The sequence below is a fragment of the Crotalus tigris genome, unplaced genomic scaffold (genome assembly GCF_016545835.1).
Source record: "Crotalus tigris isolate CLP2741 ecotype Arizona unplaced genomic scaffold, ASM1654583v1 scf7180000023713.2527936, whole genome shotgun sequence".
NCBI classification, from domain to species: domain Eukaryota; kingdom Metazoa; phylum Chordata; class Lepidosauria; order Squamata; family Viperidae; genus Crotalus; species Crotalus tigris.
This window is the reverse complement of record NW_024100135.1, coordinates 1,106,026-1,117,983: the sequence shown is the minus strand read 5'-3', so window position 1 is coordinate 1,117,983 and position 11,958 is coordinate 1,106,026. Positions and strand designations below refer to the sequence as shown.

The following is an 11,958-nucleotide window of genomic DNA, read 5'->3' as shown; positions in this document are numbered from 1 at the left end:
ATTCTTAGAAATAAACTGCTGGGAATTTTATAGAGGGGTGGTGGTGGTTACAAATCTGTTTTTTTCCCCTTATATATTTAGTGGGTCTTGATGATTACTGTGCAAATATTTTGAAAAGAAGCAGCCAAACAACTGAGAGATACACAAGAGGCCGAAATCATTTTAAGTTCCCTGTAAGACCAAACATCAATTTTTTATAGTTGCATAGACTAATCTCAAAGGATTTGTTTTCAGCAAGCCATGAAAAGAAATATGTTGCTTTCGAGCTTATTTGAAAAAAAGAAAAGAAAAAGAAAAAGCTTTGTGGCATAGACCAAAGGGTGTATAAGTGGCCAGAGAAAGCATGGAGGCTTTTCTTCTTTTTTTAAATCATTTACGTGTTGGATGAAGCTGAAAGCTGCCAGATAGCTTCTTTTCAACAGCTTAGAGTTACTGTTGGGAACAGATCCATGTATGGAAGCAAAAGCAGAAAAGCAGAGATAAGCCGCTATCCAGCTATGCAAACCATGTTTCAAGACACTTAAAGGACAAGCATACAAACTCTTTTCTTTTTGGTAAATTTAGAGAAGTGAACATATGAGGCTTTTGTTCTATTGAACCTACGCAGAACTGCTGAGTCTTGACAGTGGTAAGTGAGGAGAAAAAAACTCATTTATGTTGCTTTCTGTAAATGTCTAGATTTTAGTAAAACAATATCCTTAGAAGCAATATTTACATTTGAGGCTTTCAAATGCTTCATAAGAGAGAGTATTTAGTTGATGGCTCCCCAAGAGGCAGAGAAACCTTGGAGGGGGGGTGTCTCTATTGAAATTTCTGAATTGGCTATTTCTGATTCGTTGTATTGAGAATAAGGTAGAAAGCCACTGTGTTATCTTTTTATATGTAAACACAAATGCAAGAATCTTGTAAAAGCATCTTTGCTTTAATTTTAAACCCCTATCCAGTTGAACACTGAGTATGTTGAGCAAAAGAGTGCACTTTTCATTTTCATCAGCAACCCTGTGTCTTTTGGCAGATGAGGCTTTTCTGATGCATATCAGAGCATTACATCCTGTTTCGAAACACTGTCAGACTGCTTGCAGGAGCATTATAGTGTTGTGAACAAGTCGATTGCTTTAAAACTGCTGCACACATCTTATCCTCTTCTATGTCTATGGGAAGATTTCAGGAATGCCAGTACCTCTGTAGGGATATTTCTCCATGACATGCTGTATTTTAGATTCTATGTAACAATATAATATTTTTTTAAGTTTCTATCTCTAATCGTTCCTAGTATTAGATTATCATTATCATTATTTCACAGAAAACTTGTCTTTTAAAACTATGTATATTAAGGAGCGTGTGTTTGTGTGTGTGTGTGTGTGTGTGTGTGTGTGTGTGTGTGTGTGTGTTTGTGAGAGAGAGAGAGAGAGAGAGAGAGAGAGAGAGAGAGAGAGAGAGAGAGAGAATGAACTTGAAAGTCATTTTTTAATTTTCAGAAAAGTTAAGTCAGGAAATTCTGGTTCTTCAAATTCTGGTTCTTCATAATTTTAGATGTGGGCACATGAAATGCTGATGGAGATTAGAAAAGCTGTTCTCATTTAATTATTACTACTAAGGGAGGAGGCAGTCAGAGCTGTGATAAAGGGGAAGTTTCCTCTTTATCCTTTCTACAAAAATAAGGTATTGACCCTGAGGTGCTCCCCAAGGTTCCGTTTCAATTTTGAATCCTTTGTTGGGCAAATGTTAGGGCACTGAATTCTGATTTAATCATACTCTGAGTCCCTGTATTTATAACAATTAATCTTACATTAATCACCACTGATTTCAGCAGAGATTCTAGCTGTCTAGCTCTAACTCTAATAACTCAAATATTTACATTTTCTATGTCCTAAAATTCTTACTTTATTCTGTCAATATTCAAAATATAATTATGCAAAGGAAAAATGTATTTTATAAAGCTTATTTATCTTCCTACTTAATAAGATGCAAAAATTTCTGGATCTTTCTTCTTAATAAGATACATACATTTCTGGAGAAATGCTATTGGTCACGTTGGCTGGATTTATTGAACAAAAGGTAGGATTACAAAGCACATAAGCCATAAATCAGATAATCAGATAAGTTAACTTCAGATAATACACAAAATCAACACTAATATACCTCATTATGGTATCTATAAAATGCATAGACCAAAATAAAATTGCTATAAAAAGTTGCCATAAAATTGCCCTGTTCAAGGTGACCAAAGGGGAACATTTTTTAATTTATAGAAATTTATCGGTATTGACTGAAATGTGGGGATTGTCCTGTTTCTGTCCCTGGTGGGGTAGATTTCCAGCATTTCACTCAGAAGTCAAATGTGTTCTGCCCCCAAATTAGACATCTATGTGTCCTGGAGAGAATTATCTCATATTCTGGAGATGTCTCATAGTGTGCATGTGCTAATGCTGTGCTAATGCATGAGGAAGCTGTGTAATCCTGAAAGAGAATTACATTGCCTCTTGATTCAGTACATTGGAATCAGTTTGTGGAACAAAGTAACTGTTTAACTTAAAAAATATATTATTTGCGTATTTTAAAATGTATTTTCTTATAATTACTTAGAAGGACTTTGCATGACACATTTTCCTTAATGTTTAACATATTCAGATTAGTGTCAAGAAGTATTTCTGAGGCTCTGATAGGTAAATTTAAAATATTTCTTCTGAATGACCTCATAAAATAATCTTGAAAGAATCTAGTACTGTACATCTAGATACAGGAAAATTCACACACATAACTAAGCAAAAACTAATAATTTTAATTCTATTATTTTGAATTGATATTATTAATTTCATAAATAAGAACATTTGGATATAGAGCAAAAATGCCCTAAGAACAACTATTGCTCCTTATAGGACTGGTCTCAATTTTTGGTTATCCACATTAGCAACTTATACTGTTCTGCAGCCATCATTGTGGTGATATTTCATAATGCAAGCAAACTTTGAATTGGCTCAACAATGCTTAGATAATGCTATAAAAAGTAGTGTGGACAGCCCCTTTTGTTAACATTTTCCAAAAGAGCCCTATACTGTGCATTTATTGGCCCCAACCTGCCACCATTTTTATGACACCCCTGGAATTCTCCAGTCAGAGTAGCCATTAGTTATGGTAGTTGAACATTTTGGAAGCTTTGCCCCCAACACAATGGAAAGCAAAAGTAAGAAGAACATCTGGCTTGTTTTAGGTGGCACTTGTAAGCTCTCAGTGGGTTTTGTTTGCTATCTCCCCTAGTTAGAACTAATTTACCAGCCTACCTCAACGGTGCATTTTCAAAAGGCAACTGGAGTTTTTTTTCTTGAGGAAAAATCTAGTTGCCTTTTGAAAAAGTACCTTTGAGACTATTATGACTTGGATGACTGAGAATCTCCACAGACATTCACCTATCTCAGTTTTTTTAAATGTTTCCCTGTTGTTCCAAATTTATAGAAGAAATGATGATTAAAGTTGGCAATATAGATAACAAAGTGGCTGTCTTTACACTATCATACTTGAAAAGACAAGATGTTGATAACAGGATCTATGGAAATTTTGCAACTTTTTTTAAATTGAACAGGTAGAACTTTTTGAAAGAAGTAAGGAAAAGCATGCAGAAATTCAGGCATGACAGAATTCTGCTAATGAGTAAAGCTCTTTATATAGTAGATAATAATAATAATAGTAATAATAATAATAAAGTTGGAAGGGACCTTGGAGGTCATCTAGTCCAACCTCCTGCTCAAGCAGGAAACCCTATACCATTTCGGACAAATGGCTGTCCAGTCTCTTCTTAAAAACCTCTAGTGTAGGAGCATTCACCGCTTCTGGAGGCAGGTTGTTCCACTGGTTAATTGTTCTAACTGTCAGGAAGTTTCTCCTTAGTTCTAGGTTGCTTCTCTCCTTGATTAGTTTCCATCCAGGATGATTTATTTATGGGACCAATAGATTAAACTCTAATGAGAAGGTCCAAAAGGTGGCAATATTTCTAAACTTTGCAAGCAATGAAATTGTCCCATTAACAACTTTGTCAGATCAGGAAAAAATTGATTGATTATGAGTCCTCAAGCTGTTGGCAAGTCTTAGCAACCTGCTCCTTCAGCAATTTCAATGTTGCACTCACGGTTACTGTATCTGGGTCTATCCACTTTGCTTCTGATCATCCTCTTCTTCTCTTTCCTTCCACCTTTCTCAGCATTAGAGCCTTCTCTAGGAAGCTAGATCTTGCATAATGTATCTGAAATAGGATAATCTGAGCATGGTTATTTGTGTCTCAAGTGAGAATTCTCGATTGATTTCTTCAATGATCCTTTTTTTCCCCACTGTGTTTACTTGGCTGTCCATGGTATTCTCAGAAACCTTTTCCAACACCAAAGTTCAAAAACACCAATACTCTTCCTATCTTGCTTCTCCAAAGTCCAACTTTCACTTCCATAGAGAGTCATAGGAAACACCATTGCTTGCATAATTCTGATCTTTGTAGGTATAATCACATCACAACACTTGAATATCTTTTTCAAGGCCATCATAGTTGTTCTACCAATGGCTACCTTGAAGTATATTTTTTGACTGCTCGTTCCTTTACTGTTGATGGTTAATCCTAAAAGACAGCAGTTATCCCCCACTTTGTTATCTTCACTGTAAATTCTAAGGCTGACTGTTTGACCTGTTGTTATTAGTTTGGTAATCTTTATATTTAATTTTACTCCCATTTTTATTGTGCTACTTGACTTTTATTACTAGGGCTTGCAGATCTTTTGCATTTTCAGCTATCAGAGCAGTATCATCAGACTAGTGCATGAAACCATGTTCATCTTCCAGTCCTGCTTCCTTAACATATATTCATCAAATATGTTGGATAAATAAGGGAAAATATAAAATCTTGTATCAATCCTTTGCCAACTTGGAACCACTCTATTTCACCACGTTCTGTCTGTATGACCTATATAGAAGTTTATCATGGAGATAATGAGGTGTTCTAGGATTCCCATTTTTCTGAACACTTTTTGCTGTTTGATGCAATCAACACATTTGAAGACCTTTCCATAATGAATGAAGCAAAAGAATATGAAACCTTTTAATTTGTTTATATAACTAGTATGTTTATCAAAGAAAAGAGAGCTTTCTGAAAAGTATAGCATTCATACAGGATTTCAGAAACTGGATGAAACATTTTCATTATATTTAACAGCCACCCCTTCAAGTGACGTTAGGTCAAATATTTCTTCAATTTCCACACATCCATTTTGCCCCCTAGATATCTCAGAAGAATATTCTAGCTTTCAGGAGAAGGTGACTTCATAAAATGATTATCTTATCTTAAATATGTACACCTTATGGAACCTGCCTTCCTATAAACACTCTATTTAAACTTTAAATGACATGCAAGTTCTCCACCAGCATTCCTACTGTAGGACCAGATGTGCTTTGGAACACTAGCATACATCTTGCTTTTGTGAAGGATGAGGAGTCTGTAGATTCCAGATGTTTTTAGATTACAATAATCTTCTCTCCATAGGTAACTGTGCCTGTAACAGACATTTCAGGTTCCATAGTTGTCCCTAAATATAGACTGTGGCTCAGTTGTTAGAGTTTGCTCGTCCCATTCCAAAATATACATATATTTCCTGGGGTTTTTTTAGTAAAAGGAAAGGTGAATGGATTATATACCTTTAAGTATTTAGGATATTTAATTTTCTATTTCCATGTATTACACACCTGATGTAGTTTACAATTTATCTTTGATGTGCTCAAAAGCCCTGCTTGATTTCTTCCAACAACTCTGATAAGGCTTAGCAACAGCTGCCATTATTTATTAAAAGACTTTGCATATCTTTCTGTGCCACCATTAGCTACACCATCTTATCATGTCATTGGCTTGTGACTTCCCTCTCCAAAAAGAAGACAAACCAACCTCATGAGATGCTGACAAACAACATACAAAATTTTAAACAAGTGCCAGATGCTTTCAGAATTTACAGGGATGTTCAAAGGAACCAGTGAATTTAGAGCAAGTTCATGATAAGCCTTAAATCAAGGTGAGCATGCAAGGTGAATGTGACAATGAGTTCTTGATTCATCTATGATGTGACTATATATCAGAATCCAATATTATCACTTTGTGATATACTGAGTCAGTTATATTTCTCTCTGGGATCATGCCAAAGTGATGCAACCTGCATTTTGGTCTCCCATTTAAAAATATATGTTTTGGGCCAAGGACAGGCTACCATAGATCACAAGAGGACACTGCTCTTTATAAATATGCTTTATTGCAGGACCTTAAAGATAATTTTTGCCAGTTGACAGGTAGGTCTGAGACGATCTGCTATACTTTTCTCCCCTTAATTACATCAGTATATTATAAATTCAAAAAGAAAGTGTAAAATTATTTCCTTCCTTTAAAGAATGTACAGCTTTGGAAGGATTGTATAGCATATTTAAGGGTGATATTTTCCCATTCCTAAATAATATAGTATTTGGAGGAGGAAAGTCTTTTTGTTTGACGGCTTGTTAATAATATTTCATTTTCTTCTAATGTTGTTTTTGCAAAAGAAAGAACAGAAACTAAAAGTTAATATTAAAAGAGTTCAAAAGTATTCCAGAATAAAAAACAATAAAAAAAATTCAAAGGGAATTATAAATGTGTAATCTTCAACAGAAATAAAAACATTTTAAATATCCACACTAGATGTTTACATCCCAAATATCTGTACTCATAAATAAGAGCAATCTAGTGGAAAATACATTATTATTAATCTTTTTATCTATTTGTTAGCTATGCTAACAACTGTGCAAGACTGAGAGAATGATTTCTCCACAGTCATCCAGTGAATTTAACAAAGAGAGATATATTCCAATATATCCAAGTCCAACACTTTAACCATTATCTCACAGTTGCTTTCCATTATCTTCATTATCAATTATTAATGACTTGTTGAAATAAGCTTTAATTTTTTTTTAAAATGAGATTTATCAAATTCAGAACCCAAATTGACTTCCCAGGCTATGTTGAGACCTTCAAGACAAACTGTTTAAAAGATCAATATTATGTTGATGAAATTATTTTCCATTAAATAGAGATACACCATTAAGATATACACCATTCTTCAAATGTTATTAACTGATGTTTGATAAGATTGTTGACAGAAATCAGAAATTGCTCTATAACACTTCCTAATTCCTCACCTTCTGCTTCCTACATTTGACAAGTTGTCCACTTCTACTGAAGTAGAGCAGAGCTGTAAAAGAGAAATCTCAAACTCCTTAATTAAAGCCTGCTTGCCAGCCAGCATTCAAAAAGAACAGCATGTGAACGAGGCTGAGATCTGCAGTGAGTAAATGTAGATTTAAAGGATACACTTGGCATTCCAGAATAAAGGCATTGTGTCTGATGTTTTGCTTTTTGTTTTGTATCCTGCTGAGTAATATTTTCAGGTCCTTGGCAGAATAAATTCTTCACTTTGTTAGCTTTCCTAAGATATAGTAAAAGCTTTGAAAGTAAAGTTAGTTATGTGTTTCTTAATATATTTATCTATTGCAATTTTTAATCTACAGTATCTTATATTGAAGTGGATAGAAATCTTTGATGTGTATTTGCATATGAGTGAGCAAGCACATATACAGGCCAGAGAAGCAAATTATTTTTTTCAGTATTAATTATGCTTTGGAGTAAAATTATGCTACTAGTCAGTAATGATTATACTTATATATTACTTCCAAGCTAAGAAAAGCAATGTGTTCTGAATCACAAATGTTGAGAAACATGGCTAGTACAGCTATGTTTGTGAGCTTCTTTAGGTCATGTTGGTTTCCAGAAGCAATGATCAGCCACTGTAGATATAGAACAGGCATATCAAACTTGCGACGTCATGTGATGTCGCACGATGTATCGTGACTTTTTCCCCATTGCCGGCAATGGGGGGCACAGTTTCAGCGTGATGCATCCAGCCCGCAGGCCAGCAATTAGACATGCCTGATATAGAGTGATAAATCCTTAAGAGTTTTCAGACTGATCCAGCAGGGCTATAAATTGTTATAGGTTTATGCCGACTTTATACAAATTCTTCCAACTCTGTGCCTTTTGTTCTTAATCTGCTTGAGGTTCTTGAATTCACACCATTGGTGCATTTCCCACACTTACATTACAAAAAATAGTCACCTCTTTTACCAGATTCCTTCCTTCCTTCCTCTCTCCCTCCCTCCCTCCCTCCCTCCCTCCCTTCCTTCCTTGAATATACAGTGAATTTGTAGTGACCTTCACTTCCAAAGCACTTCCCAATCAGTTCAACTTCCAGCTAGAAAGTGAGTTTTTGTCTGAAGAGGGAGAAAATCTTTGATTTAAAGATTTGCCTCTGCTTAACTGTACCTAAATACGCAATCTGGAAAGATCAAGATTCAAACTTGGGTCTGACAGCTTCTTGAGAAACACTGTGCTATACCCTTGAAACTTCCTCAGCCTATAGTGGAGAAAATTCAACTCCAAACAAAGCAAGACTGAAGTGGAGGGTGCAGTAGCGGGTGCTGCTATTCCTGTTTTGTTCATAGGCCCTGGCAGTGAAAGAGGCAGAGCAGGAGAAACAAAGTTGGTATAAATTGCTACCAAACTATAACTAAGGCATCACTAGAGAAGCTTTGATCAGTCCTCCTATAAGGTGTCACAGAAATCTCACACCTCTGCTGCAGCTTTTCTTCCAACTAAAGAGTATAAGGTATGTGTCCTTGTGAAGAAAAAAGATGGGGAGAAAGTTTCTCCCTTGGTCCTCCCTAACCTGGCATTCAGAAGCAGCCCTGCTACTCCTATCTCTGTCTGGCATTGTCCTTCATACTATGTGAAAAAGTATCCTGGAATTTTCTGGAACAGGTTTTTCTGGTGGGATGACTTCGCCAAACCTGTAATTGTCCTGGACAGTCCGCATGTATGATTAAATACCCACACACATTCATCTGCAAACCTTATTTAATCTTAGGATGGGTACTGAACTCCATGGTTATTTCGCACATAATAGGCTTTACAAGTATGCCTAAAATGTTTAAATCTCAACTGTTGACAACTTCTGACAGACTTTGTAGGAAAGAAAGACTTGGAAGTTAAGCAAGGAGAGATTTGAAGTGGAAGTGAGCACAGAGTACCAGAGCTATAAGCTATCAATATTTCTCAACCATAGCAACTTTAAAATATGTGGACCAATTCTGGGAGTTGAAGATCATATATCGTAAAGTTGCCAAGATTATGAAACACTGTATTAATTAAAAAAGCCAGCTTGGTATAGTGGTTAAAGCATCAGGCTAGATACAGGGAGACTGTGAATTCTAATCCTACATTAGGCACAAGGCCAGCTGGATGACTTTGGGCCAGTTAACTATCCCAAAAATAGCAGGCAACTATTTTTGAAATCTTGCCAAGAAAACTGCAGGGATTAGTCAAGGCAATCGCTAGGACTCAATATTGACTCAAAGGCACACACACACATACACACACACACACACACACACACCCCAATAAGCTAATCTGGAAAATCAAAATATATTCTCAAAAAAATAATGGCAAGCAACTTTTGTATAGCTTTTAAGAAAAACATGTGACTGGATGGTTTTTTATCTTTAAACTCCCCCCAGCTCCTCCCCAAAAGAGTATACATCTAATTGCAGAAAATAAAGCTGTGAGAATGGCATGGAAAAAGAAATCTTAGTCGAAAAGTGCTTTTTCAGGAGGCAACTGAACTTTCTTGTTTTTCTTTGAAGACATTTCACTTTTCATCCAATAAGCTTCTTCAGCTTTGGATGGATGGTGGGGAATGAAAAGATTTATATTCCTTGCAGACAGCTGGTCATTTGCATTCTTTTAGAGATTCATTGAAGGCATTTGGAGGTTTACCTGTGTCCTCAGAGTCACCTGAGTGGTGCAAATGTATGTGGATACTTCTTGGCTGCAGAATGTTTTTTGCCCTATGTCCCTTCACTGTTGAAGACAGGCGCAGGCTGTTGGGGATGAGGTTGTGTTGTCTGCATCTCAGACTGAAGTGCAAATGGTTCCTGTAGTCTGCAATGTTTTCTGGAAATCTGTTCATACTCCCACACCATTTGAAGGGTGTTCATCCCAAAGTACATAGCTAAATGTCTATGGAGATTCTCAGTCATCCATGTCATGGTTGTCCCAAAGGTGCTTTTTCAGGAGGCAACTGGACTTCCTTATTTTTCTTTGAAGACATTTTGCTTCTCATCCAAGAAGCTTCTTCAGCTCTGAATGGAAGGTGGGGAAATTCTCCAAATGGCCTCAATGACTCTCTAAAAAATGCAAATGACCAGCTGTCTGCAAGGAATATAAATCCTTCCATTCTCCACCATCCAGTCAGAGCTGAAGAGGTTTCTTGGATGAGAAGCAAAATATCTTCAAAGAAAAACAAAAAAAAAATCCAGTTACCTCCTGAAAAAGCACTTTTGGAGCAACCATGACATGGATGACTGAGAATTTCCATAGACAAAGAAATCTTAGGTTTCTCTGACTTCATGTGAACAAAATCCCTCCAACTCTGTGCCTTTTGTTCTTACTCTACTTTAGGTTATTAAATTCACACTACTGGTGTACTACCCACACTTACTTTAAACCAGGGGTGTGAAACTGCCGGCCCGCGGGTGGATGCGTCATGCCGAAACCGCATTGGCGGCAATGGAAAAAAAGTCACGATACATCGCGACATGTCATGTGACATTGCGAGTTTGACACTCCTGCTTTAAACACATACAAGCCTTTAGTTTAACATTGTGTCTATGGAATGTCATGAATAAATAGAATGGATTTCACTTCTTCCCACAACTATCCTAGAACTTTTAAAAAGTTTTGTTCAAATCAAATGCATGTTTAATTTGATTTAAAAATGGTTCTCCTTGATTTTCTAGTTGACATTAATAAGATATCCCCATGGCTCCAAAAAACAAAGAAAGAAACTCAGAATTGCTTTTTAATGTGAAAATGCCTCTTACTGTAAATAAACCCTGAACTGCTTTTGTCTCATTCAATAGCTAAAGCACATCACAATACATGTATTTCTCACTAAGGCAAACAGTACGTAGCTAAGAGAATAACAAGCATCAGTTGGTGCCTGATGAAACTAACATCATAGAGCAGTTATCACAAATCATTTTCTCTTATCACAGCAGGCAATTACCCAACACTGAGTGGGTGGATGTTAAGGCAAGAAGCCTTATAAATGTTATTTAAACTGTTCTGAAAAACTATGTTTAATTCCTTCCCATCTCAATGCATATCCTCCCTGTTTTTATGAATTATAAGATAATAGCTGTTGCAAAGATAAGGGTTTGGGGGTTCAGCACTGTGGGAAATGGTCTGATGAACACATGTATCATTTCCTGTATGCCTATATTGTTACATGCTTCCCACATTCTTGAGTGGTGAGATCGACTAAGGACAATATTACCAAGATTTTGCTTCCTTGGAAAGACGGTGCATAGGAGATTTGCGACACTTCTATAATATTTGGCTTACTTACAAATATTGAAAGAACATGGGTGGGAACAAGCAGCAATATGCCTGGCTTTAACAGAGGTTCTAGAAGGCCTAGCCTTGAATATTATAGTTTATCACCACATTCTCAATTTCTATGATTCTCAGTTTCCAACTATTGTTTTTCCTTACAAACCTGTATTGATTTGCTTTTCTTTTCTTATTGTGCCAAAAATGTATTTGTTTTAAAAACTTATATAAGCACTTATGTACCAAAAGTCCAAGTAGCTCATAGAACAACAATGAAACCATAAAAATCAAAGGGGAAACTCCTGGAACCTCAAAGGCAATACTTTTCATTTTCAGTATATCCACATTCTACTGTACTCTACCTCAGCATTAGAAGGCCGAGACTTGTTATATTGCAGGAGGAAGGGTGTTCCATAGGACAGAGGCTGTCACAGGGAAGGTGCACTTCCTAAACTCCCTAAAAT

General features: G+C 36.2%; 1 protein-coding gene across 8 annotated transcripts in view; it reads left to right on the top strand.

Moving 5' to 3' along the window:
* Window positions 1–488: 488 nt before the first annotated feature.
* SLC8A1 (solute carrier family 8 member A1) overlaps window positions 489–11,958 on the top strand; it is a 295,009-nt gene continuing 283,539 nt past the window's right edge. For 6 of the 8 annotated variants that reach the window (XM_039320941.1, XM_039320937.1, XM_039320940.1 and 3 more), the window contains exon 1: window positions 489–628. The gene's annotated coding sequence lies outside the window, so the exon portion shown is untranslated. Of the gene's footprint in view, window positions 629–5,852; window positions 6,039–11,958 lie in introns of all 8 variants that reach the window. The other 2 variants (XM_039320933.1, XM_039320934.1) reach the window with 2 other exon arrangements.